A 27062-nucleotide genomic window follows, 5' to 3' on the forward strand; every position below is an offset into this window, starting at 1 on the left:
GGTATGTACTAGTCAAGCAACAAGGACAAGGGGGGTCGCCATATTAGCGAGATCTTTTTTGGGGGAGGCTATGCGCAAACTGGCTGATCCTCTAGGCAGGTGGGTGATCGCGGAGCTTAAGAGTGGAATCAAAATATGCTCCATCTATGCTCCTAATCAAGATGATCCCTCAATCTTCAATGATCTGGAGATAGAACTTGCATCCTGGCCTCAGGTACTGATTTTTTGTGGGGACTTTAATATTTCTCTGCCCAGAGCTTGTGCAGTACAGAAACAGGTGCGTTTTAAATATGTTGGTCGCAAGCCTAAAGTATATAGTGCTGTCTCCCAATTAAAAGAAAGTTTAGGTCTGGTTGATCTATGGGACTTAAAGCAGGGTCAAGACCCAGGGTATACATATTTTTCGTACCAACACAATAAATATGTTTGCATCGACTATATTTTGATGTCAAGTAATCGGGTTAGTCTGGCACAAATCAGTAAATTACCAAAATTTATTTCGGACCATAATCCCTTATCGCTTATTCTTTACATAAATAACATGCCCAGACCCCGCTCAAGTTGGTCCTTTGACAAAAAACTACTTGTAAATAATGAATATGTAGAATATATGAAAAATTGGGCGCAGGGGTTTATCGATTACAATCGTTACAGCACATCTAGAAATATGGTCTGGGACTGCTTTAAGGCCGCAATTCGTGGGGAGACAATCAGCTATGTGGCCAGACAGAGGAAAGAGGAGGCAAGGCTTAATGAATTACAGCTACAAAAACTAGCTGAACTAGAAGAGAGACACACTAGGCTAATTGCACAAGAAAGTGATGGCGGCTCGGTTTTAAGAGATATGGCGATACTAAAAGCGGAGATAAATAGTAAACTTACCCAAAGGACGGCTGAGCTATACCAGTCCCACCGAAATAAGATCTATGAAATGGGAGATAGGGTGGGTAAGCAGTTGGTACTTCGAACTCGCCAAAGTCAATCTCCTAACTCAATTACGTGTATCGAGTCAGAAGGCCAAGAATATACAACACCTGAAACTATTCTAGAAGTTTTTCAAAATTATTATGGGAAATTGTATAAGAATGAGGACTCTGTGAATCCCAACGTAATTAAAGAAACATTATCCAAATGGGCAATCGAGCTCGAAGACAGATCAGTAATGGATAATGTTACTAGGCTGGATCTAGAAAGAGACATAACTCAAATAGAAGTGGAAATTGCTCTCGCAGAGCTAGCTTCGGGAAAAGCTGCAGGGCCCGATAAAATACCACTTGAGTTTTATAAAATTTTGGGCAATATCGTATCGCCTCTACTTCTTGATTTATTTATTGGGATTCAAGTTAGTGGCCTTCCTCCTAGGTCCTGGCTGGAAACCAATATAGTAATTTTCCCAAAGAAAGATAAGCCCCCCCAGCTGCCCTCCTCGTATCGACCTATCTCCCTTATAAATTCAGACTCAAAACTTTATTCCAAGATCTTGGCTAATTGGCTCAGGGGGATCGTCGAACATCTGGTCTCCCCGTGGCAACATGGCTTCATTCCGGGCAAGGGTACTACAGATCATACCCGACGCGCTATTGCACTGTTTGATGCCGCAAATGCTATGGGGGGCCAGATGTCGATGGTCCTCCTGGATGCCGAGAAGGCCTTCGACAGGGTTTCATGGGCATTCTTGTGGGCAATACTAGAACAAATTAACGTTGGACCGTGTTTTATGAAATCTATCAAGGCAATGTATTTCTCACCGAAGGCTAGGGTATTGGTAATGGGCCAGGAATCTGGGTTCTTTAACATACTTCGGGGGACTAGGCAGGGATGCCCATGCTCTCCGATCCTTTTTGCCCTTTATATAAATCCTCTCATTTTAAAATTGCTAAAGGCTGAGGCAATTAGACGAATTACATTGGGCCCCTTCCATACAAAAATATTAGCATATGCCGATGATGTGGCTGTAATAACATCACATCCCACTGAGGCTATAACAGAAATAGAACAGATTACTCAAGCCTTCGGGCAGCTATCGGGATACTCCCTAAATAGGGATAAAACGATGGTCATCTGTACCAATAATGTCTACTTTATTGATCCTAGAAGGGTAGAATCCGCTGTATATCTGGGAGTTCGAATATCTGCCAAAATAGACGAGATTGTTAAAATTAATTATGAACCGTTGCTTCAAAAAGTAAAGAAAGATCTTAAAAAGATTGACGGATTACATCTCTCAATCATCGGAAGAGGCAACTTCCTCAAAATGAATATTCTACCCCGGGTTCTATACCTGTTTCGTGCGATTCCTCTACTAGTGGACGATAAAATCTTAAAGAGCTTAGAATCCCATATGAGTAAATTTGTGTGGGGATACGGGAAGATAAGGAGATCTAGCCGGAAGCTCTCTCTACCCATTACCAGAGGCGGACTGGCAATTCCTGATTTGGGATTTTACTTATGGGCTGCTCTTCTCCAACAGATGATGTCACTATTTCATGTTAAACCGCTGGAAAACGAAGTAGGGGCTAATTACATACCTTCAATATTTGAGTTGTCCATTGGAGACAGGGCTAATGGTTTGTTATTAAAGCAGGTCGAACCTTCATACTTTAAGAAAGTAAAGTTTAAGGTTATAACAAGTGCCTGGGTAACGTGGAGGAAAATTACGAGGTATATGAAAATTCCTAAATACAATAGATATACTTCCCTATGGCATTCGTCAATATTGCCACCACATATATATGACGTAATTTCTAGATGTTGGGAAACATTAGGAGTATTAACAACAGGAGATTTTTTACTTCCCAACTACGCCCATAGATTCCAACAACTTCAATCCAAATTTGCCATCCCAAATAATAGTGTATTTAAATTTATACAAATTAATACAATTTTAAATCTAAAAGTTGCTGATATCTCTTTGGATAATATCCCTTTAATTGATTGCATGTCTAGACCCACAACTAGGATTGGTACTATTTACGACATTTTAATTGAAAACCAACAAGATGATTTAGAAACTACTGAAGTGGGTTGGTCGAGGAAATTAAATAACCCTAATGTGGATATTGACATGTCTTTGATCCTATCGATACAGTTGTTTATGTCTTCTAATTTGAAAGCTCAACTCTACAAAACTATCTATGATTTATATTTTACTCCTGCCAAACTTTACTCTTGGGGGAAAAGGTCTACTTCAGAGTGTCCAAGGTGTGGTAAAATTACAGCAAATTTATTACACATGCTCTATGAATGTGACAAACTACTAGTACTGAGAACAATGATTGCTGGGTTCTGGCAGGAGGTTTTCGGGCATCCAGTAGCCGAATCTCCCACCCTTTATATTCTCGGTTACGATAACACTCTGAGTCATACCAAAGCGGAAGAAATATCTCTCTTCCTGGGCACAGCAGTGTATAGAATAATATTAACAGCCCGTTGGAAGGATTCCGATCCCCCTAATTTTCAGATTTGGCTCTCCCGGCTGTTAGGTATGTACAACCAAGAGAAGGCGATTTTTGCCTGTAAAGCAACAAAGTCAAGAGCACGTGGTATTGAGATCTGGAAACCAATTGATAATTGGAAAAATGACATTAGAGATTGTGTATAAATGAGTGCAATCAGGTTTTTTTTTTTTTTTTTTTTTTTTTTTGCACCTGTCGATTTTCCTCATTCTGCCATGTCCTCAGCACTCCTGCTTTATTTAAGCTAATTTATCTGCTTATATTGACTGTTTGTTATATTTACTGAATTCTTTTTTGTCATTGTTTTATCTTTGTCTGTATCTGCAATTGTGAATTACCAAATAAAAAATATTTTTTAAAAAACAACAACAAAAAAGAAATAGTATGCTTTATATCCTCAAACTCTCGGCTTACTTCATCAGACCACTCAAATCTAACATTATTTTTAAGAAGTAATCTCAAGTTTTTAGTTCTTTCAACACACAAGGGTACAAAGCAAGCATAAAACTGAAGCAATTCCAAAAAATGACCTTAATTGGTCGATACTCTTCGGAGCTGGAAAATCTTCAATGGCTTTAACTAGGGACTCTTAGGGTTTGATACCCCTAGCATATCATTTGTGCCCCAAATAATTCACACTGGACACACCAAATTTGCACTTGGAAGACTTGAGGGTAGCACCTTTATCTTTGAGGATAGTTAATACCTGTGCTAACATTTCATCATGCAGTCTTTTATTTGCACCGTACACTAAGATGTTATCCTGGAAACATCTGATGTTCCCTACACCCTGAAAAATAGCTTTGATAACTCGTTGAAACAAAAAAGAAGCAGATGATAAGCCAAATGCTAAGCGCTTAAACCTGAACGCTCCACATGGTGTAACAAATGATGTCAAATGGTGTGAATCTTTATGCAAGGATATTTGATGATACACCTAAGACATATGCAACGTAGACAATACTTTAGCATCTTTAACCATAGACAGCATTTCAGTAATATTCAGTAGGGGATGCCTATCCATCCAAATCCTTTATTTCAGATTTCTTAGATCAATACACATCCTAAGAGATCCATTAGGCTTCCTGGCAAAAACAATAGGCGAAAGCCATTCCGAGCTCTCAATAGGCTCAATTATGTTCTGAGGATACAAATCATCTAACTCTTTAATTTCACCTATCATGGAAATAGGGACATGTCTCACCTTATGAACTACGGGCTTAAATCCTGCCTTCAATTAAATCTGGTGGGTAAAACCTTTGATTTTCCCAAGTTTGTCTTCAAACACCTCAGGAAACATTTTAGTCAATATACAACTTTCAACAGACATAACATGTGCCACATCTTTACGAAGAAGAACTTGCTCAACACTTTTAGGATCAAGCACAATTGATAAATTGCGCTGATCTAACCACCCTAAAAGATTTGACCCATCAATTGCTACATACAAGGTACTGTTGGTCACATTGCCTTTAAATTCAATAGAAGCTTCAAATTCACTCAACACGTAAATGGGTTTACCTCCATATGCTAAAGGCTTGACTTTTGATTTCTTTTATTCTACACTATTTATTTTTCTCCACTCCTCTACACCTATTAAGGGAAAAGGGAACCAGAATCTGCCATCCTATAGACTGTAGTACCATTAACAGAAATGATACAATGTGGTTTCTTGATAACTGATTAAGAAACCGAAGTAATTTCATTATCTACATCCACTTTCGGGGTATTGGCAGAAGGATTTAAATCAGCCACCACACACACAATACTCCTATCATCAGAATCAGAATGTTGCGTTTGAACAGATTCCTGTACGGTGAAAAGGAGGATTAGAACAAGACAGGCAATAAATGTAGAAATGCGTGCCTATTGCCGCATAATGAGTAAAACTGAACACAATTGAAAGCGTGCCTATCGCTGAGGATTAGAAGAAAATCGGCATCAATGTAGAAAGGCGTGCCTATTGCCGCAATGATGATTCAATTGAAAGCGTGCCTCCCGTAAAGATAAAGGCAACTGCGAGGACTGAAACAATTTTTCAAGATCTTAAAATGGCGATCCTACGTTGCACATGCATTCGTAAAGCCTGCGTTTCAACACAAAATGTTGACTTCAAGCGTTGCATTCCAGTGGCATCAAAATGGTTGCGATGTTATGTTGTGCGCGCATGCGCAATGCGTGCGTTTCAAAGGAGAAGCAGCAGCAGCAACTTCGCGATCCAGTGACGTAGGAGAAATGCCCCAAACTCCCAAATTTCCCTGAATTGGCACTCACCACGACATCGGGCGCGGAGTGTACCCAGAACAAGGATGTGCGCAAACCTGAAGTTAGAACATGAGGCGTAGTGTAGAGACCAACTGCAACTGCCGTGGATGCCGAAGGTGTAGTCCCACTGAGAGGGGACACCCTACTGGTGAAGAAAGGGTGAAGGATTCATTTCCAGTCGTCGCTAATGATAAGTTCTTGAAATGAGGGATGTCAGGAACTCTTTGAGGTAGGAAGAAGACTTTATTGTTAAGTACAGAAGAAAGCGACCGGCAGGGCAGCAGGGAAGCCTGTAACTGCCATCCACCAAAACCCTTTGCAAGAACAGAACTAGAATGATTATTCCACATTCCAATGATCATTCTAGTTCTCTTCACTTCTCAAGACCCAACAGCTTCCCTCCTTGGATATCTTTTGGGGGCTCTTTGAGAGATTCTTTCTGTTGATCCATACCCCTTAAATTCCCCAGAAAGGGAGGTGGGTCTGTCCTCCTTTCTTATGATCACTACCATGGGCACCCTCGTGCATAGCCACTCATCTGCCATCTTGCCCAGCTCTCTTGGAGTAGATAGCTTGTATTCCACCAGATTCTGGTGTAACTTATTTGAGGAACCGTTAATGAATATGTGGTCCTTGACCATTAGATTATAAAGCCCTTCGTAGATTTTCACTTTGATACCCTTTATTTAGTGACTTCACAAAGGAAACCACAAAGTCCACCCATGTTTGTGTGACCCCCTTGTGAGTGTTCCTAAACTTTTGCATGTACTTTTCAGGAGTAAGACCAAACAGCTCCTTAATATGGAGATAAAATCCTGCTACCTCATCCTCGAGTGTTGGGAGCCACTCGCTCACCACTGTTTGGATCAGTTTCCACAACAATGTCAAGCACCCACTCCTCTCATCCTTCGGGCTCTCTTATAGAATGCTAGCCATATGTCAATGCCATCCCCCTCTACATGCTTAGGAACAATGCCTTTGGGCAACCTGGGATCATAGGCACACCTTGCAATTACCTCTGGGTCATTGCTGTCACCATCTTCTTTGGGCTTGATTTCCAGCTAAGCCCTGCTTTCTTCCAGGGCCAACTTTCTTTCCTCCAGGGCCACTTTTCTCCCCTCAAACTCTAGGAGCCGTATCTGGGACTGAAGGGCTTTGCCCCCATAAAGCACTTCTCCCTGCTAGATATGGAGGTTCTCCTTGGATGACACAAACGGAGCAGTTCCTTCTCAGGGGATAAAGGGTGTTGCCCATCTACTAAAAGCAGCCACAATCATATAATACATTTTTTTTCAAGTTTTACTCTTAACTTTTTTCATGGACGGGGCTAGGTCGGGCTGATGTATTTGTTTTTTTCATCAGGAGGTTGGAGGCTGGGTGGGGCCAATCTTTTTGTTTAGCAATGGCATGCAGCTGAAGTCCAGTGTGCATGTCGAGTTGTACAAGTTTCTACTGTGACCAGCCTTGCGCACTTTGGAACTCAAAGCCCATGCTCTGTTCAGCAGCCAGGGGAAAGACAGCACAACTCCCTGGTCTCCCTTCGAGCTCTGGGCTCATCTGCTCACACCAATCCTTACATTGCTCCCATGCAGTTTCATGTAGAAAAAGCATGAGAGCAAAGTCTGGATTGGCTGTGGTCAGGCTAGTGTATCCCTGCAGTCCCGTACTTGGAGACATTGTATGGGCCAGCTAATTAAACAATATGACAAATCACTGTGTGGCTTTATGATGAAGCCATACAGTGATTGGTTATGTTTCCTTAAGGATGACACACAATGCTTTACTCCTGATCCATAGTAGTCGCATTTTGCCAGGGGTGATTTCTTGCCACGATGGAGACATGGAGAGCTCAGCCGCTGTATATCTCTCATGTCACTCTGATGCGGCCTGCTCTGGAAGGTACATGACCCTTTGTGCATAGTGTTTGGGATCTGAGGTGTGTTTCCTGCAGATGTAATTTTAAAAACGGTGAAAGTGTTTTGTTTTCACGGAGACTTGTAAAGTGCAGGCAGATCGCGTTTCCCTTTCAGAGTCACAGATAAAATGTTGAATGCATTAATTGTTTTCCATATTGAACATTGCTACTTTTATAATTATATTCAAATGGTGTTGCATTCACCTGAGCACTCCGCTGTGTGTATGTGAAGTTTACATTTTAGAGTGCAGGAACACAGACTTTTCTGTGCTCTTTGCTAACCTCGTCGGATTCTACAAATACCATAGAGTGTCACCAACGCTTTTCACAAAACCTGTGCGGTATGAGGTCATTTGAATACTCTTGTGTTAGGGTCTTTCCAAATAGTGAGTCTAGGGCGCCTGGCTCTATGAATACTCCAGGGCGAGTCTCAGGCTATCTTCCATACCTGTAATTGAAGTAGAGTCGTTGTCAATGGCTCGATGAGTCTGGAAGTCCGCCAAAAATCAGACTGTGTGTCTGATGCCAATTTCAATCCCTAATCATGTGTACGTAACCAGATGAATAATTTTGTGCATGTGTGTGGTTCGTTTGACTAGACCTAGGTGAATTTTTTGAGGTTCACTGAAATAGCTTTGGATAGCTGACCGCAGGGAGAGATGGGTCATGAGGGAGAAGAGAGGTAGATAAGAGAGAGAGTCTGGATAGCCAAGACCGTCCTTGAATATATTTGGGTGTTTTTCACCTACCTCATTAAGACTCTGTATTCTCGGGTACCCCGTTCCAGCTTGGACTCAAGCCCTCAAAACAATCATTGGGAGGCCACACGTGTATGTAGCATCTTCATGCTTGAATAAAGACTCGCACACGTTGCTACTATCGAGGAGTTTTATTACTTGTGACCTTCCCTGTTCGTCCCTACTCTAAACTGTCCCTTTCCTGTTTCCAATCGCTCCGCCCTTCCTGTCCCTCCCACATCTCCACCCCCCAACTACTAGAACGTTAACATGCTTCATTACATCTCCCCCCTTCTTAAACAAAGCAAAGGCAATTCTGTAGATAACAGCCCATTATGTCAATGATAGAATGAACATATTTACAGTTCTTTAATTAACCGTACAGGTTTCCGGATGGTTCTCCGCGGTCTCAGATAGAGTTCTGGGTTCTCACTTTCAGCCTCAGCAAGAGTCCCGGGCATTGCCAAGCCATAATTGGCAGCACTCTCATTCGTCGGGATTCTCGACGCATCGACACAGGCGTCTTGTCCTGCAGAAGGGCACTTTTGAAAGTGTGACACATTTCTCGTGATTCTCTTGTGTTCGGATTCTGCGGTGATCATCGTTCCCTTTTGCTGGGGGACTATTAGTGGCTCAGCTCGATAGCGGCAGTCCGTTTTCCTCTGTTGCTCCTGCTTGACTATCACCCGATCTCCTTCATGAATGGATGGGGTTTTGGCTATTCTTCGAGCATCCGCATATGCCTTCATCTGTTCTTTGTTCCTTTGATCCGTGTCAGCGATGTCATCATGCTCAAGTTCATGCTCGTCAGACTGTAGCGTCTCATCTAGAGTGGGTATTCGAGTTCCGATTGTCCGCCCCAACATTAGAGTCGCAGGGCACTTGCCAGTGGTTGCATGTGGGGTCGTTCGATATGCTCGCAGGACCTCATTCAATGCAACTTGGGGATCCTTTTTATCAATTGTAGCTTGTTGGAGTGTCTTTGTCAGGGTGGCCATGAACCGTTCGACCATGCCATTAGCTTGAGGCCACAGAGGGGTAATCTTGCGATGTTTGAAGTTAAGGTGCTTGGCAAATTCCCCAAACTCTTGATCGTTGAACGGTGGTCCATTATCTGTTTTGATTGTTTTTGGGATACCCCATGCAGCAAAGACCTCATTCAGGACAGCAATGGTGACAGCAGCTTTTGTTGATGACACAAACTGGGCGATAGGGAATCTTGAATATTCGTCCATGACAACGAGGATGTACTTCCCCGATGATAGGGGACTAAAGAACACCCTTGGGTAGGGTGGACATTTGGAGGGGAGCAGGAGGTTCCCCTTGGCTCACCAGCTGACATTGGGGACAGTTCTTGAGGGTCAGTTCTACCATTTGATCCAATAGCGGGAACCACACTCTCTCTCTGAGGGCTAGTTTAGTTGCCACCACTCCGCAATGTCCTTCATGTGCCAGATTGATCACACCTTGGCGAAGTTGCATGGGGATGACTATTCTCTGGTCTCGGAGCACAAGTCCATTCACAGCAATGGATAGTTAATCTCTTACATGTTTAAACGCCCTCAGTTCTTGTCTCTCACTCAGGTCTCTTGGTTCATTTTCATCTGCATGCCGCCATGTGTTTGTTCGAATGCGATGTTTGACTTGCTGTAAAACAGCATCTTGCTCAGTGGCATTACGGATGGCCTCCAGCGGGACAGTAGGTGGTCTGGCTTGGTCAACTACAAAGTGAATGTATTCTTCAGTGATGGAGGGTCCTGAAGTAATTGTGGCTTTAGGGTGTCTTGACATATAGTCTGCAGGATTAGCAGCCTTCCCGGGTTTGTGTATGATGGTGTAAGTGTATTCTTGAAGGCGAAGCCCCATCTTTCTATCCTGGGAGGCATCTTGGCTCGTGGATTGCCAAAGATGGTGACCAAGGCTTGGTGGTCCGTGACTAAAGTGAAGTGCTTGCCGTACACAAAAATGTGGAAATGTTTGCAGGCCCAGACAACGGCTAGGCTCTCCTTCTCGGGCTGAGAATAGGCCCTTTCGGTGTCTGTGAGGCTCCTGCTGGCATATGCGACGATGTGACGTTGATCAGTGTCGTGATCAAACTGGGCCAGGATGGCTCCCAAACCCACGGGGCTGGCGTCCACGGTAATTTCTGTTTTCCTCCTGGGATGAAAGTATGCCTTGTTGTCTGCTGTCTCAACTGCCCTCTTGATCTCTTGAAGCTTGGTCACATTGGGGTGTCCATTTGAATGGCTGTCCTTGTTTGGTGAGATTGCACAGTGGGTAGCTGATGGTGGCATAGTTTTTTATATACCTGGCACAATAGCTCGCCATTCCTAGGAAGGATCTCACATCTCCCACATCCTGAGGGCTCTTTGTGTCGTTCAAAGCCGCTACTTTCTCAGGGTCTGGCTTCATCCCGGCTCCTGAGAATATATGTCCAAAGAATTTCAGCGTGGACTTGTGAAATTCACACTTTTCTTTGTTTAGCGTGAGATTAGCGTCCACAAGGGTATGACAAACTCTATCTAGCGCCGTGTCATGTTCCTGCGCTGTCGCACCATAGACTAGAATGTCGTCACTATAGTTTAGAGCATTTGGAATGTGGTGAATTGTCTTCCTTATTGCTTATTGAAAGATCTCCGCAGCCGAGGAAACTCCAAAGCTGAGTCGTTTATATCTGAAAAGTCCAAGATGAGTGGCAAATGTAGTGATATATCGTGATCTTTCATGTAACTAAAGTTGGTGATCTCCCTTGTTAAGGTCCAGCTTGGAGAGAACTTGGGCTCGATTGAGGGATGCGATCATATCACTCAAATGCGGCCCAGGATGTCGCTCACGCTCAATGGCGGTATTAGGTATCCTCATGTCAACACAGAGGCGCACTTTGTCTGGGGTGCCCTTTTTTGGCACAATCACAACTGGCGAAACCCAGGGAGTGGGTCCATCAGTTCTCTCGATGATGCCGGCTTGTAATAACTCCTGTAGTTCCTCCTCCACAGCCTTTTGGAGGTGAAATGGGACTCTTCGATGATGTTGAGCTACGGGAGTCACTTGCTCTTTGATGTGTAAGCCTACTTGACAGTGGGTCATTTTTCCAAGCCCGGTGAACAGTTTGGGAAACTTGTGAATGATGTCCGGGTCATCACTTACACGATAGAGGATCTCTACCAGCCGGAGTCGTTCAGCCGTGGGGAGGCTGAGGAGACAGTCTGCTTCCGGTCCTTCAATCACATGTATGTGAGCAGGCACAGTGTGGTTCTTGTGAGTGAGGGTAGTTGCGAATTTTCCCAAACAGGGAAGTGGTTTCTTAGACATCCACGTATAGACCCTTACGTGTGCTGGGCTTAGTGGAGGAGTTGGATTCATTCTCATGATATTCAGTCACTGGAATGCAGTTCAAAGACGCGCCACTGTCAAGCACAAATTTGGCCGCATGTTCACCCACACGTATGTCAAGACGCGGGTATTTCTTAACTTGATCAGGGTCTGCCACCATGCAGATGTGCTCATCACTATCCTGTGATACAGGCGATGGTGATCTTGATCCTTCAGATGGTGACCTTCTTGACCAATACAATTTGTGTGAAGTCCCACTTGATTTGAGGAGCCAGTGGACGATCTTCGGCGATCTCGGACTGCTTTGACGTGATGGTGTGTAGTCGTTGGACGAGATGACCTACCCTGGTCCCTCTGTTTGTCTCTCCGGTATTCTCCACAGACATTCTCAAAATGATTATCTCCTCCACATTTCTGGCTTGTTGCCCCAGGGCAGGGCATGTGTCTGTGTGAGGGAAGTCATACCCACATCGATAGAACTTGAGTTGGCGCTCTCGTCTCTTGTCTGTTCTGCTGGGATTGCGATGTTCGCGTCCTGTTTTATGGTAATGATTCTTTGGTCTAGACAATCTTGATTTGCCATGCGGGGACTTGCGGGTGGTGTGAGATTGAAGTCGGAAGGCTTGCTCTCGCTTTTCCGTACGTCCCGCCTCCATTTTCTTGGCATGTTCTTCCGCCTGATCATTAACTCTGGTCATCTCTTCTATCTCATCTAGCGTGTAACTTTTCTTCAGAAGACGCCTCCTTAGTGACTCTGATTGACATCCTTCTATAATGCGCAATCTCAGAGCGTCTTCAGTGGAGAATGCATCAAATTCACAGTATTGAGCAAGCCGTCAAAGCCTTGTGATGAACCTGCTCATGGGCTCCTCTTTTTCCTGGGAGGCTAAGTTGAACGTATATCTTTCATAGTCAACGTTTCTCTTGTGTAGAAACTTCCAGTTCAGTGCGTCGCGCACTTTAGCGTATGTGCCAGCATCTCCAGCGGGCAGTTCTTTTATGAATTGACCAACCTCCTTTCCTATTAGATTGCGTAGGGCGATTAATTTCTGATCTTCTTCCGTCACGTGAGACCCTTGCATGAAGTCCTCAAAATCCTCAAGCCATTCTTGCCACGAGGGCCCATGCCTCCTCCAGCCACAAGGGTGAGTGGTTCAGGTGGGCGTAGGAAGGACACACCCATCATGACTGGTTGATTCGCATCAGCAGGGGCTTGGGCGCGACCTGAGGGTGATCCCGACATCTTCGGAACGCACCTGCGCTGTGTGTAGGAATTTGCCAAACGTCACTTGCAAAGGACTCACTCTCTTTGACGTCCCCACTTGCGCGCATCGTCGCCTCTTTCACAGTATGTGGCCACAGTATATATTCATGAGCCTGTAAGATGTATGCCTTCTGGCTCCTTTGCGCACTTACACAACCTGTGCGCGAGCTCGTGGTGTCAAAAATGCACTTTTCCATCTTGCATTTACCTGGCTGATTTGCATATGGCCATGTCTGACCTGGGGTGGTGTGGAGTGCAAAAAATGATGGATTTAGGCCCAGATCTCTGTACTGGGGTGAATGTATGACAATGTTCTGCATTCTGTCCATCACCTGTTGTTTTTGCCTTTGTCGCCCTGAGTGGGATGGGTATGCTCAGACGTGAGTCCCATGCTCTCCACACCACTGGAGTCAAGCTATCCAGGCTGATGAAGGCTGATAGCCAGAAACCGGTCCTTGGATGATTGATTCCGGTCCAAGAAAGACATTGCTTGGCAGTTCGGGCTGGACTGTTCCCATGAGGCACAGGGTCAAGGCTGATTTGCATATGGCCATGTTTGACCTGGGGTGGTGTGGAGTGCAAAAAAACGATGGATTTAGGCCCAGATCTCTGTACTGGGGTGAATGTATGACAATGTTCTGCATCCTGTCCATCACCTGTTGTTTTTGCCTTTGTCGCCCCGAGTGGGATGGGTATGCTCAGACGTGAGTCCCATGCTCTCCACACCACTGGAGTCAAGCTATCCAGGCTTATGAAGGCTGATAGCCAGAAACCGGTCCTTGGATGCTTGATTCCGGTCCAGGAAAGATATGGCTTAGCAGTTCGGGCTGGACTGTTCCCATGAGGCACAGGGTATAGGCTGATTTGCATATGGCCATGTCTGACCTGGGGTGGTGTGGAGTGCAAAAAAACGATGGATTTAGGCCCAGATCTCTGTACTGGGGTGAATGTATGACAATGATCTGCATTCTGTCCATCACCTGTTGTTTTTGCCCCCGGTTGTGGAGTCATGGCCGCCTGACTCCAAGATGGCCGCTGACTATCCCTGACAGGGGATAGGAACAGATTCCTGACTCTAAGATGGCCGCCGCCGTCAAAATCTCGTTTCCCACGAGATTTGGCACAATGCTCATACCCGGTGTTAAAATCTGGATTGTGGCATAAACATTATCGGCGCCATCTTGTCCTTTTCAGATCCATGCGTGCGCGTAAGCAGCAACCATTTTGATTGCCATGGCCTCTCTGCCCACTCCCGATAGCCAGCGTCTCTCTCTCCCCCTCACTCCCCAGCCGCGCAAGCATCCCCGACAGCCCCCGGTCTCTCCTGCTTGGGTCATAAACGCACCTCCAGCGCGACCCTGTCTCCGAGCCACATCCCGTGCTGAACCCCCCTCACTCTTTCATTTCATTCATAGAACAGGCCCTTTTGATAACCTCTTCCTCCCTGCCCGATTGTCCGGCCTGACCCCAGGCCATCACCTAGCTCAACAGATGCAGTTTATTGCCCCCTACAGTAGGACCTCGCCCCACATCCAAAGAGCGGGGATTAATCAATGCCTTCACACCCCTAGATCCGACCGATCGCCCACATTCCTGTTCCCAGCGGAATGTCCAGCTGCGCGATAGCCATCATGCTGAGATTTGGGTGGGGACCTCTACTGTAGATATGTGTGAGAACGGGCCTGAACCGGGGATTCCAAAGATGCCTTTTTGAACTTCAAAGCAATACCACGGATGTCATAAATGTAATAAAGCCATAAACCTGTGTATAAGAGGCCAGGCCTCAGAGATACGGTTAGAGCACCTCGAGAAGATACCCTGTTGTCTGATTTCACGTGTTCTGCCCTGTCGGAATAAACTCCTGTTTCCTGCCTTCCAGTCTCCAGAGCCTGCCTCTTTATTTGGTAACCGTGAGTTGGGTGAGAGGCGGCTAACGCCGGGCAAACCTTGAAAAGGGGTAATCGACCTGATCTGCCTGACCCCTTTTTCTACACCGGGGCCTCGGCCTCGACATGCAGGCACTCACCGGGCAGACAGTCTTGGGAGCAGCGTGGCAATCCGGGGTGGGCTCCCGGCGTCACAGCACCACCTTCTGGGCACCAGGTAAGACCAGGGTGGGCTCCCGGCAGCAGGCAGCAGTCTTTGGCACCGGTGTACGAGGCTGGGGTGGGCACCCAGACCTCGGAGCGCGTCCGTGCTCGCAGGCACAGTTCCACTCGGCGTGAATCAGGGGCTCAGGGGCACGGCAGGCGCCTCCGGGCGCGGTCCAGTCAGCTGGGGAAGGCACCCCGAGGACCACGTTTACAGCGACGGCAACGCTAGGCCTTCAGCGTTGTAGGGACAGGTCTGCAAGTGCAGGTGGTGGCGCATTTAGTCCCTGCGCTCATCCCACCCTCGTCGCCAGATGTAGCATCTTCATGCTTGAATAAAGACTCGCACTCGTTGCTACTATCGAGGAGTTTTATTACTTGTGACCTTCCCCGTTCGTCTCTACTCTAAACTGTCCCTTTCCTGTTTCCCCTCGCACCGCCCTTCCTGTCCCTCCCACATCTCCACCCCCCAACTACTAGAACATTAACATGCTTCTTTACATCGTACTCACAGCACGGCTAATGTCCGTGTGAAACTGTTTTTAAATTACCATTTCAGCAAGCTTTTCTAAATAAATTTCGCATAACACTTGTTGCTATTTTTTGAGCAAACACAATTACAGAGTCACATTCTCTGCAGGATTCTAACCAGATCTCTTTGGTATGTGTTGTTTCATTTATATGGTACACCGAATTATTTGTTGGTTCAGTCTTTGCAACACCTTATGATTTAGACCGGTGACGTTTATTAATTTTTAGACACCAAACAAAATCCACCGGAGGGTTTTGGAAATACAGAATTTAGATTAAAATGTAAATCCCAGATTTTTACTAAAAAATGTTAACAAGCGTTGGTGACTTCAAAGTTTGGATACTTTGTAAAAGGTTTAGAGGGTTGTGTTTGGCTACTCCAGGCCACTTTGGGTGACCAAATCCAACACGGGAAAGGCCAGGGAGGTCATGGAGGAGTAATAGGACAGTTGCTTTGACACCATGGCAGGCTCAAAACCACTTCCAGGAGCTATGGGTGAACCACCATAAACTTCAAAGGAGTGGTCCTGATGCATGGATACAGGATGCTTAAGATGCTGTAAGATGCTGAGGATGCCGTGTGGTCGACAGGGGTCTTCCTGGGGCTACTCTACTGTCCATTGTCCAGGTGGGGCAACTTTGACTATAGGGGTCACGGTCCCAGGAAGTCTTGTTTGAACCAGCAAAAGTCCAGCTACTGGTTTTTGGTCACAGCATAACCAGCAGTTCCCTTTGGAGAAGGCTAATGTCCATCTGAGGTGACCAATCTGCAATTTAACAATGATCCCAGGTCCAGCAGATTTAGGGCAGCTTTTGAGCATCGTGACTGGATCGTCCAGATTGCACATCAGCGGTCATCAGTGGCCAGGAGACAGTGGTTACTGACTAGCTAGAATGGGTTACTTTAGCTTTTGTGGCCCTGGTGCTGTAACAGGAAGTCAGCCAACTGACTCTTAGAGGCTCTATCCGGGGCTCTGGAGCAGCTTTCTATGATCCAAGCATCACAGGGACAGTCCTTTATTTGCTAGCCCAGGGATCAGCAGGTGTGGTGGTTCAACAGTTGATGCCGCTTCTCTCGCCTGGTCCAGGGAACAGATGGGCAGCCCTTATTTGGTCCTTTCTCCAGTCTAGATGTAATCTGAGGTCTAGGTCCCTGGGTGCCATATTCATGCCCAGAAAATGCCCAGGAGGATGTAGCTGCCACTGGCCTAGTGGGAGCTTCCTGCCTGATTATGACTTGCTGTGAAGTGTGGTATCTCGCTACCCCAGAGTGCACTTTTCTGCCCACTCCCAAGAATGGCAGAATCCTTCTCTTAGTGTGTGGAGCTTGGGAGTCTACCCTAGAGATGTGGTTACGTGAGAGTTACATACCCATGGGAAAAACAGTTTGGCAACTGGTCTTCCATCTCTGCCCCCTGCTGTCAAACCGTATACAACATAAAAGCAGCCCTCTTTTGTGTGCCCGTCATTTGACCTTCGAAGGTGGCTTTCCGTTTTAATGCTTGTCTTTTGGGCTCACACCCTGTGTGGCTTCCTGCCTGGGAAAGTTAAGACATCTTCCAATGGCAGGCCCATATTGTTCTTACTCCTGGGAGTTACTTCTCACTTCCCCACAGAAATGCAGAAGGCTGTGTTGTGACCAGCATCTGTGTTTGGCCACTGGAAAAGTTGGACAACAGAGCGGCAACTTTGCAAAGGTTGCATTTTCTCAAAAGTTACATTAAATTTGACTTGGGCATCAAGTCGAGTTTAATGTGGTGAATAACTTGATACCATGCACTCCCATTCAGAAGTTAGCACAGCTGAGTGGTCAGCTTGTAACCATAAACCTGTCAATTGGTCTACCACCCTTTCAAAAGTAAAGACAACAATTTTGGCTTTTATACTATTACCACATGTAGAAATATATGTCTTGCTTTGTAATATACGGCACCCTGCCTTAAGACTCAATATGCCTGCTGTAGGGGTGACATTTATATCGTAAAAAGGGAGCTTTGGGCTTTGCCATTAATTTAAATGTCAAATTTGAGACAGCAGTTTAAAACTACTCTGCCAGTATGGAGTGGCAGGCCAGGAGACAGGTCTTCATGTTGTTACAGCCAGGATGGCACAATTCGTGGGGAACTTTAACTTAAAAGCCCTGAGTGCCTCTGGGACCAGATACTAGGAACTTATAGGTAAGTACATTTATGGCAGTTGGGTAGGGCAAATCTAACATTACACGTTTAAGTGTCAAATCACTCACACTGAGATCTGATTTGCAGGCCTCAGTGCAAACTCAGAGTCCAGAAACCATCAGCATCATCCAAAACATTTTATGCAAAAAGCGGCATTTCCTTACAGAATCCTATGATACTGAGAAGACACTTTTGGGAAAAGCTCACGTTGTGAGATTTAGCAAATGCAAGAGGGCACTGCTGGAAGAGATGGATTGCTTTTACTGATGTAGTCCTCTACAAATCATAAATGTATGGTTAATGAGGACCTTACTGCTACAGTTCCTTTACAGTGGAGGCAGTTTTGGTTTACCCCTCCAAGCTATGAATGATTGAGCGCTATGTTACTTTTTATCTTTGTGGCTCCTGTCTGGTGCATACAGGTTTAAGACTCTGCTCATTTAAATCATGCCCTAGAATGGTGTAGGAACCCTGTGGGATACTTGGCTGTACTTCCTCATGCTGCTGGACCTAGCTGGCTAAGTAGGGTTCCCACTCCATGCGCTAGAAGATAGTAACCAAGGTGGGTCTCATTCAGCTGTCTGCCTGGCTTGCTACTACAGTGGACCTTCAGTGTGGCTCTCAACCAAGGCACACTGTTTCTATTTGTTTGGCCTGACATCCTAGAATTTTCAATTGACCCTAGTGTACCTGATTCCTGTGAACATTCTACCTTAATTGGGTAGGACTTGGTGCGGGCAGAAAGGCAGGTTCTCAGCAAGGCCGATGAATTTAATTATTATGGTGTGTGTCAAAAAGTTGAGATGGGTATCTCTCTGCTTCTGTGGCTAAGTTGTATTATTAGTGGTCTGTAAGCCCCTGCCTCCCTCTAACAAATCATCAGGGAATCGTCATAGTCAGGTCTCTGATTTATTATAGAATCTTTAATGTTGCAATCTTGGCACCACGCGGCCCAGAATGCCTGAGTGTGATGTCTGTTTCCTAAGCAGTGCTTTTCAGTTATATACTGCAGCAAGAAGTACTTGGAGCAATGACTTTACCTCTAGTCTTTACACAAACAATGCTAACCAATAGCAAGTGATAGGCAGGTAAAATCGGAAGGACCTTATTTTGATCCACCCCTATCTGACAAAGAAGAAGAAACCCTAAGGAGCAGACCTAGAAGGGAATAACCATTATTATCTTGCCTTCTCCCTGCTGACCTTCATTAACACCTTTGGCATAAGAGGAAAGGGATAAAAGAGTAGAACTTCAGGTCACTGCCATGATAAAGCATCTATTGCCCAAGCTGCTTCCACCCGGTGTTTGAAAATAAACTTTTGTCATAATGGATGTGAGAAATTGGGTCGGTGGTTGAGGGGTATGTGAGGCCTTCTCAAGCAACAGCCACAATCCTTGTCAGGGTGAACAACAAAAAATCTATAAATTAACATGTGCTTGTAGCTTGGCACAGAAGCAGTTAGGCTTAACTTAGAGGCAATGTGTAAAGTACTTATACAGCATTTAAAACAGTAATTATTTGATACCAAAACAACAAAAATTCAATAGGTAGACCTGGAACTATGAATGTTTGAAGTTTAAAGTGAAAAATAGTGCCTGTAAGATCATAGTGCCAATCGCTGACATCTTATTGGCGACATCGGACCAAAGTTGAAAGTTTTGGACGACCGCAATGGCGGGCGTTTCGGTTACACAAACTGGATTGGTAGTGTCCAAAGAGAAGACGTCATTGTCTGGGAGCTATGGAATGAAGACCAGAATCATTGAACATCTGAGTGCTGTGAGGTGCAAACAAGTGAATACGAAACTCACTAGACATTTCTCAGATCTGTAACACACAGAAAATGACATACTGTGGATGGTTATAGAAAAACCCAACTTCAGACCAACAATGGGCTTACAAGAATCTGTCCTATTCCGGAGAGAACAACGCTGGGTTTTCCGATTGGGGAGTGATAGATTCAGGCTCAATGATGAGATTCCTTGGGCTAGTCTGAGTAAATGACATACATGACCCCACACTCTCCTTTACCTTTAACTAGGGTCTGATGATTATATCAATAAGGAATACCTTGAGTTTGAAGGTCGCTCATCATCTGACCCCAAGACGACATCAAAATACAATCACCCGGTTTGACCACTTTAGATTGAGACATGCTATTTAGTAACACCTATTCACAGGGAATACAGTGAAATTCAGGAATGAAACACACCAGCTACACCTTTTTTCCTTATCAAGTTCATTAGGATTCATTCCAACTGATACTAGTCATTTAATAGGCCTCGAGTAATGGTTGTATAAGGAGAAATAAATTCCACAGATATGCTTGTGATGATTGTTGGGACTATATATCCCAAGAATCCTACTGAGAATCACATACACGTGACACGCGTAAGACTTGCAGCTCACGTATGTCATGTAACAGGAGCAACCATCTAAATACAGTGAATTTCAAGAATGAAAAATACAGTTTTTTTCCTCATCAAGTTTATTAGGCCTGATTTCAACATATACCAGTTATTTAATATGTCTCTAGTGATGGTTTTGTAAAGTTAAATTCCACACGTATACTTGTGATGACTTTTTAAACTACATATCACAAGAATACTAGTGAGAGAATCAAATACTCGTGACACGTGTAAGACCCGCTGCTCACGTATTTCACGTAACAAGAGCCACCGTCCTAATAAAACGCAATTGGCGGTCGAAGTTTTCTCTCACCGGGACGTCGTTTTGGAGGTGGCACCAACAACTGAGGTATGCGGCAATACTAGTGCTGTATATAGTTCTGCATTGAAGTTCCATTTTGTAGTTCTGGATGATAATCAATACTAGTTTTTAGTTGAGGTTGACCACGAGCACCTGTTTCCGATCACAAATTGAAACACGCCTCAAGGGATATATGACTCAGTTAGTCTATTTAAACAAGTACTTGTAACATGCCTTTAAGAGGTTGGGCCCCACTGTCACTGAGTGCTTTATACTTAAGGGCGAACTTTCATACTTATGTTGAATTTTTTTTTTAATATTCTTACTTATACAAAACTATATGTTATTGTTTGCTTGAACATTACATGTAATAAGAAGAACCCATGCCCTGGGTTCCTCCTTGGATATGCAAAGATAATGATGAACCTACTACACGTAATACACCCTTTTTCTTACATCGAAAAAGATAACAATAACAGGACAGTGCCAGATATACCCCTCTACAGACAAGAACTAAGGAGCACATTTTTATTCTGTCATAGTTTGTGAATTGAGATACTGAATGTCTGTTCTATCTACTATTGCCATGCACTTTACCTTTTAGATGAGCACTACGAGACGTACCCAGAGGTTGGAGAGTCGATTATACACCCCCTAACAGTAGGTAAAACTGATCATGGAAAACTAAGCAAAATTATGCTAAACCCTAAAAGTTACTAGATAGTTGTAGTAATACAGTGCCAGCATGACATCAGTATATATTTTTATGGGAAATTAATTATGACTTTGGTTTTTATTATTTTCAGAAAGACGGTCCCCACAGAATAATATAGGTCGTCACTTACCTGGCTGCTCTGATTCTACAGTGGTACAAAAGGGGGTGGTGATGGACAGAGCATCTGAACCAATCAAACACTCACACCCAGTCACCAGATCTGGGTTTAATCCATCACCGTCCTTTAGCCCACTCTGCCACCCCAGTTCAGACATGGCCATATGCAAATCAGTCTGACCCTGTCCCTCATGGGAACAGTCCAACCCGAACGGCCAAGCCATGCCTTCCCTGGACCGGAAACAAGCTTCCTAGGACCGGTATCTGGCATTTCAGCCATCTTCAGCCGGGCTTGCGTGAATCCAGTGGCACAGAGAGCAAGAGACTCACGTTTGAGCATACCCTGCCAACTTATGGCGAACAAAGCGGTACAAAAGGGGGTGGTGATGGACAGAACATCTGAACCAATCAAACACTCACACCCAGTCAACAGATCTGGGTTTAATCCATCACCGTTATTTAGCCCACTCTGCCACCCCAGTTCAGACATGGCCATATGCAAATCAGTCTGACACTGTGCCTCATGGGAACAGTCCAGCCCGAACTGCCAAGCCATGCCTTCCCTGGACGGGAAACAAGCTTCCTAGGACCGGTTTCTGGCATTTCCGCCGTCTTCAGCCAGGCTTGCTTGAATCCAGTGGCAAAGTGAGCAAGGGACTCTCGTCTGAGCATACCCTGCCAACTTATGGCAAACAAAGTGGTACAAAAGAGGGTGGGGATGGACGGAGCATCTGAACCAATCAAACACTCACACCCAGTCAACAGATCTGGGTTTAATCCATCACCATTCTTTATCCCACTCTGCCACCCCAGTTCAGACATGGCCATATGCAAATCAGTCTGACCCTGTTCCTCATGGTAACAGTCCAGCCCGAATGGCCAAGCCATGCCTTCCCTGGACCAGAAACAAGCTTCCTAGGACCTGTTTCTGGCATTTCAGCCGTATTCAGCCTGGCTTGCTTGAACCCAGTGGCAAAGTGAGCAAGGGACTCACTTCTGAGCATATCCTGCCAACTTAGGGCGAACAAAGCAGTACAAAAGTGGGTGGTGATGGGCGGAGCTTCTGAACCAATCAAACACTCACACTCAGTCAACAGATCTGGGTTTAATTCATCACTGTTCTTTAGCCCACTCTGCCACCCTAGTTCAGACATGACCATATGCAAATCAGTCTGACCCTGTGCCTCAGGGGAACAGTCCAGCCCGAACTGCCAAGCCATGCCTTCCCTGGACCGGAAACAAGCTTCCTAGGACCGGTTTCTGGCATTTCAGCCGTCTTCAGCCAGGCTTGCTTGAATCCAGTGGCAAAGTGAGCAAGGGACTCACGTCTGGGCATACCCTGCCAACTTATGGTGAACAAAGCGGTACAAAAGGGGGTGGTGATGAACGGAGCATCTGAACCAATCAAACACTCACACCCAGTCAACAGATCTGGGTTTAATCCATCACCGTTCTTTAGCCCACTCTGCCACCCCAGTTCAGACATGGCCATATGCAAATCAGTCTGACCCTGTGCCTCAGGGGAACAGTCCAGCCCGAACTGCCAGCCATGCCTTCCCTGGACTGGAAACAAGCTTCCTAGGACCGGTTTCTGGCATTTCAGCCATCTTCAGCCAGGCAGGGTATGCTCAGATGTGAGTCCCTTGCTGGCTGAAGACAGCTGAAATGCCAGGATTAAACCCAGATCTGTTGACTGGGTGTGAGTGTTTGATTGGTTCCGATGCTCTGTCCATCACCACCCCCTTTTGTACCGCCTGATTTTATAGTGGCCAGCAAATTTTCATTATTTCACTAACACGATTATCTGCAGAGTGACTATTTAACTTTGAGGTCCTGACAAATGTGCCAGGATCCCTATATGGGACCTACTACGGTCAGAAACATGTTGACCTCTGTGAGGGATGTACTTGATTAATCTCCAATCCTCTCTTTTGAAATCTATCCCTGAAGCTACCCAATAAAGTTTAGGTAAACCCCTGGAGATAGTTTTACCCACCACCACTATGACATTTTCTTTGCACTCTGCCCCTCATTCACCTTCTCTCACCTCTCATCTTTGAGTAGAAAACACCTCAGCTCCTCCCCTCTCTGGAGTTATAGCCCACACCTTGGACCTTGCAGTTCAGGTGTGAGGTGGGAACCCAATGTTGAAGCATGTCACCATATGGTGAGTGAAAGGATTTCTTCGCTTTCCTTACTTTACTCCTGGTAGTTTACTTCAAACAGTCAATTTCCAATATACAGACCATACCTGTTTGACTTTACAAGCCAGACGTACATTGTGTGAATTTGTTTATGGATTCAGGATCAGTACGTTCTTGGCATTCCGGATCCCTTTAGATCCTTTGTGTGGAGATCAGTTTATAATTGCACACAGGGCTGCAATGGAAGGACTGAGGCATGTTTTAAGGGGCTACTTAAGTGGGTTGCACAATAAGAGTGGAAGGCCTACTAATAGCATTTAATTTACCAGCCGATTTTTTCAAAATATACGCGTGCATACGCGAAAGCGGAAGGAACGATCTGCAGGCTCCTTATTTCGGAACCGAGGGATTTCCCTTTACAAATTTATATTTTGAAAAAAAAATCGGATGTTTGTTGGAAATCAGCACAATAATGAGGAAGAACTGCAATGAGCAGATTGATATATAAATAGCCTTGAAAAAGCCCTGGCGCGATACGCCAAAGGGGGCGAAACACGTGTCGGCTGTTCATGTTTTAACTAGAACAATAAAGATCTCCTTTCTATATAAAAAATGGACTTTTGACTCAATCTATATGAGTAAGGACTCAGCCTGATGATACACCGAAATGTTGGAAGCACACTCACCATCCCCTTAAAAACACTCTCAAAAGGTACATGGTAGTAAAAGGTAGTTGAACAGAGAATCAAGATTGTCCCTTCTCTTAAATGTAAATGATTGAGCTACCATTCCAGCCCAGTTCTGATTCTTGAGACATTGGAGAAGAATGTCCGGATTCACGGAGACCGTTTCGAAAGCTTCAGAAGGTGGCTCATAAAAATCCCTGGATTATACCTTCCCCAGTGAGAGATGAAAATGGTTTCTGCCATGTTTCCATGAACCTGCAGCCATTTCCTCACTTTTGAATTCTTTCGACCTTAGAGAAAAGAAATGGGTCTGAATCTTCAACATCCTTACCTGCAGAAGAAGCACCACTCCTGTTTGTTTGAAACCTTGGGCCGATAAATTCAATATCCTGTGATGGAATCAAACTTGATCTCCTCCAGCTTATTAAGAACCCTTGCTTCTGAAGCGGAGGTCTTCAGATGTGACTCTGCCTGTTGCATTGAAGATGCATAAATTATCCTCATAATCCTCAAATAATCTTTATTTTGTACTTAATAAAAAAATCCATAAATGGTCTTAACCTAGTTAAAACATCAAAAAGTATAGACTCAGTTATTGCACATCTGTCTGATTTTAACTGCAACCACTAAAACACAGGCAACAGTACAACGTATATACATTTACTTCTACAATTTTAAATACAATAAAGCAGGAAGCACTTGACTTAAAGATCGATTTTTAAAAAGTAGTGTGATAAAAGTTCTTAAGGGCTTTACATAGAAACTAAAAACATGAGAAAATGATGTGTCTTGAGGAGACCCTTGGTGGTCTTGTGTTAGATCCCTCTTGCCAACCCTTAGGGACAGATAAGAGCTAGTTTAATTGCTTCAACCTAAACCATGTCAATAAGAATTGATGATTACAGCTAGTCACCCATGTCAGATATCATTCCAAAGTGCTGACTGTTTTTAAAAGTGTATACGCATGAACCAAGGGTGTAAATAGTTCCTGTACTTCTCTATTGGCCATGTACCAAGATAAAAAGAAAATATTTGTCCATTTTAAATCATCCATCCTCCTTATGTTCTCGTTAGGGCGGTCAAACAAGTCAGAATGACCAAGAGAAGAAAAATGATGTTTAATATATGTTAGCCAGGAGATGTTATGGGTGTTGTCAAGACTTAAACATCACTTTATAATATTGTAATTGTTTTGTCTCTGGCCTGGACTAAACTCAATCTGACAAGTGGGCAAATGGCCAGAGTATCACCTAGGTAGGTAACTCCAAGTTCTTGATGCACAATGTATGCAGGAGTACAATGCAGGGCACTTGATACTTATTTCCAGCTGTATGAAAAGAAGAGACAATTCTATAGCTACCATATGAAATTATTGAAATACCTTTAGCAAGGTAAATTTTAATAAGAGCCTGCAACGTTTTTGTGGTGATGTGATGCTGGCAGAGGCCTGTGAGTGTTCTTTGATGTCACCTAGACTGTTGGCAGTCATCCTGCCCTGAATGTTCTGTCAGTGGCAGTTGCTGCTTGTGCCTTGTGCCAGCTGGGATGGCTCTCTGTATCCTTACACAAAAACCTACTTATTGAAACATACAACTGTGTTCGTGTTGAGAAATGTACTTGTAATGTGTAGTGCAGAATCTGTTTTCACCGTTTACTGTTGCGCGTGACATACGTCATCTCCGAATGTTCGGAGATTACTTATGTGACGTCACAGCTGTCACTCATCAGATGCTGTGCCCGCTATGCCACAGATGCACATCGCCCTACAGGCTCCTTGTGGGCCCTTGTTCGTGAGCTCATATTAAACTTCACTTTAATCTCTCCATGGTCTGTCAATGCTTCCCACTACAATTGGCGACGAGGGTGGGATCGGCGAGGGCTCACGGGAGCCGAAAGATAATTCAGGAGATTGTCTTCAGCAACATCATAAATGGTCATCCGGTAAACGAAAGAGAAATCGGAGACAAAGTAAGTTCAGAATCCTCATCGGTGGTGCGCGCAGAAAGGAAATCCTTCAGGCAGTAAGGAACAGTATATGCGCGAAGGAATCTAGTCAGCTGGTACGCGTGAAGCATGCCGGGAAGGGCGCAGCTGAGCACTGACTGGTAATTGGGTCAGTGTGCACTGACGTCATCGGCGCGGCGTGCGTGCAGCCATTTTTCAAAGGAGGAAATAAATCTGACAGGAAAAAACGTATGAGCGAAGACAAAGGCGAATGGCAAAAGCGTCAATAAATGAAATTGAAATAAAGCAAAGCGAAGGAATAACATTACGCGCAGGCATTGGATTAAAAACTAAAAGTAAAGGGAAAAAAGAAATATTGTGACAGGTTTTCTAAATGCAGAATGTGATGAGATGATTTAAGAATGAACAATGAGGAATAATATTCACAGTATGGAGGAAAATTAAAATAGCGGTTAAAGGGCCAGATGTAGGTAATTCTAATTTACCGATTCATAAATACCGAATTTTACCGATTCGGTATTTATGAATCGGTAAATTAGAAGGTGGGAGATGTAGGTAAAATTCATTTTTCAATTACCGATTCGGTAACAGTCGGTATTTACCGATTTGGTAAATACCAAATCGGTATTGCCCATTGATTCCTATGGGCCTTGAAGCCCATAGGAATCAATGGGCAATACCGATTCGGTATTTACCGAATCGGTAAATACCGAATTCTGCAAGGGTGCAGGGGGTGTCACTTTGACACCCTCTAGCACCCCGAATACAGGCATCTGTGCCATTAGGCATACATGCATGCCCTAAGGGCATGTCTGTGTGTCACATGGCACAGGTGTGCATGCACAGATGTGCATGCACACCTGAATTCGGTATTTTACCGACTCTTAAGGGCCTGTAGCACTCTTAGGAGTGTCACCTACATGTGGATTTACGATTCGGTATTTTACAGAATCGGTAA

Source organism: Lissotriton helveticus, chromosome 3_1, assembly GCF_964261635.1.
Source record: "Lissotriton helveticus chromosome 3_1, aLisHel1.1, whole genome shotgun sequence".
Classification (NCBI taxonomy): Eukaryota; Metazoa; Chordata; class Amphibia; order Caudata; family Salamandridae; genus Lissotriton; species Lissotriton helveticus.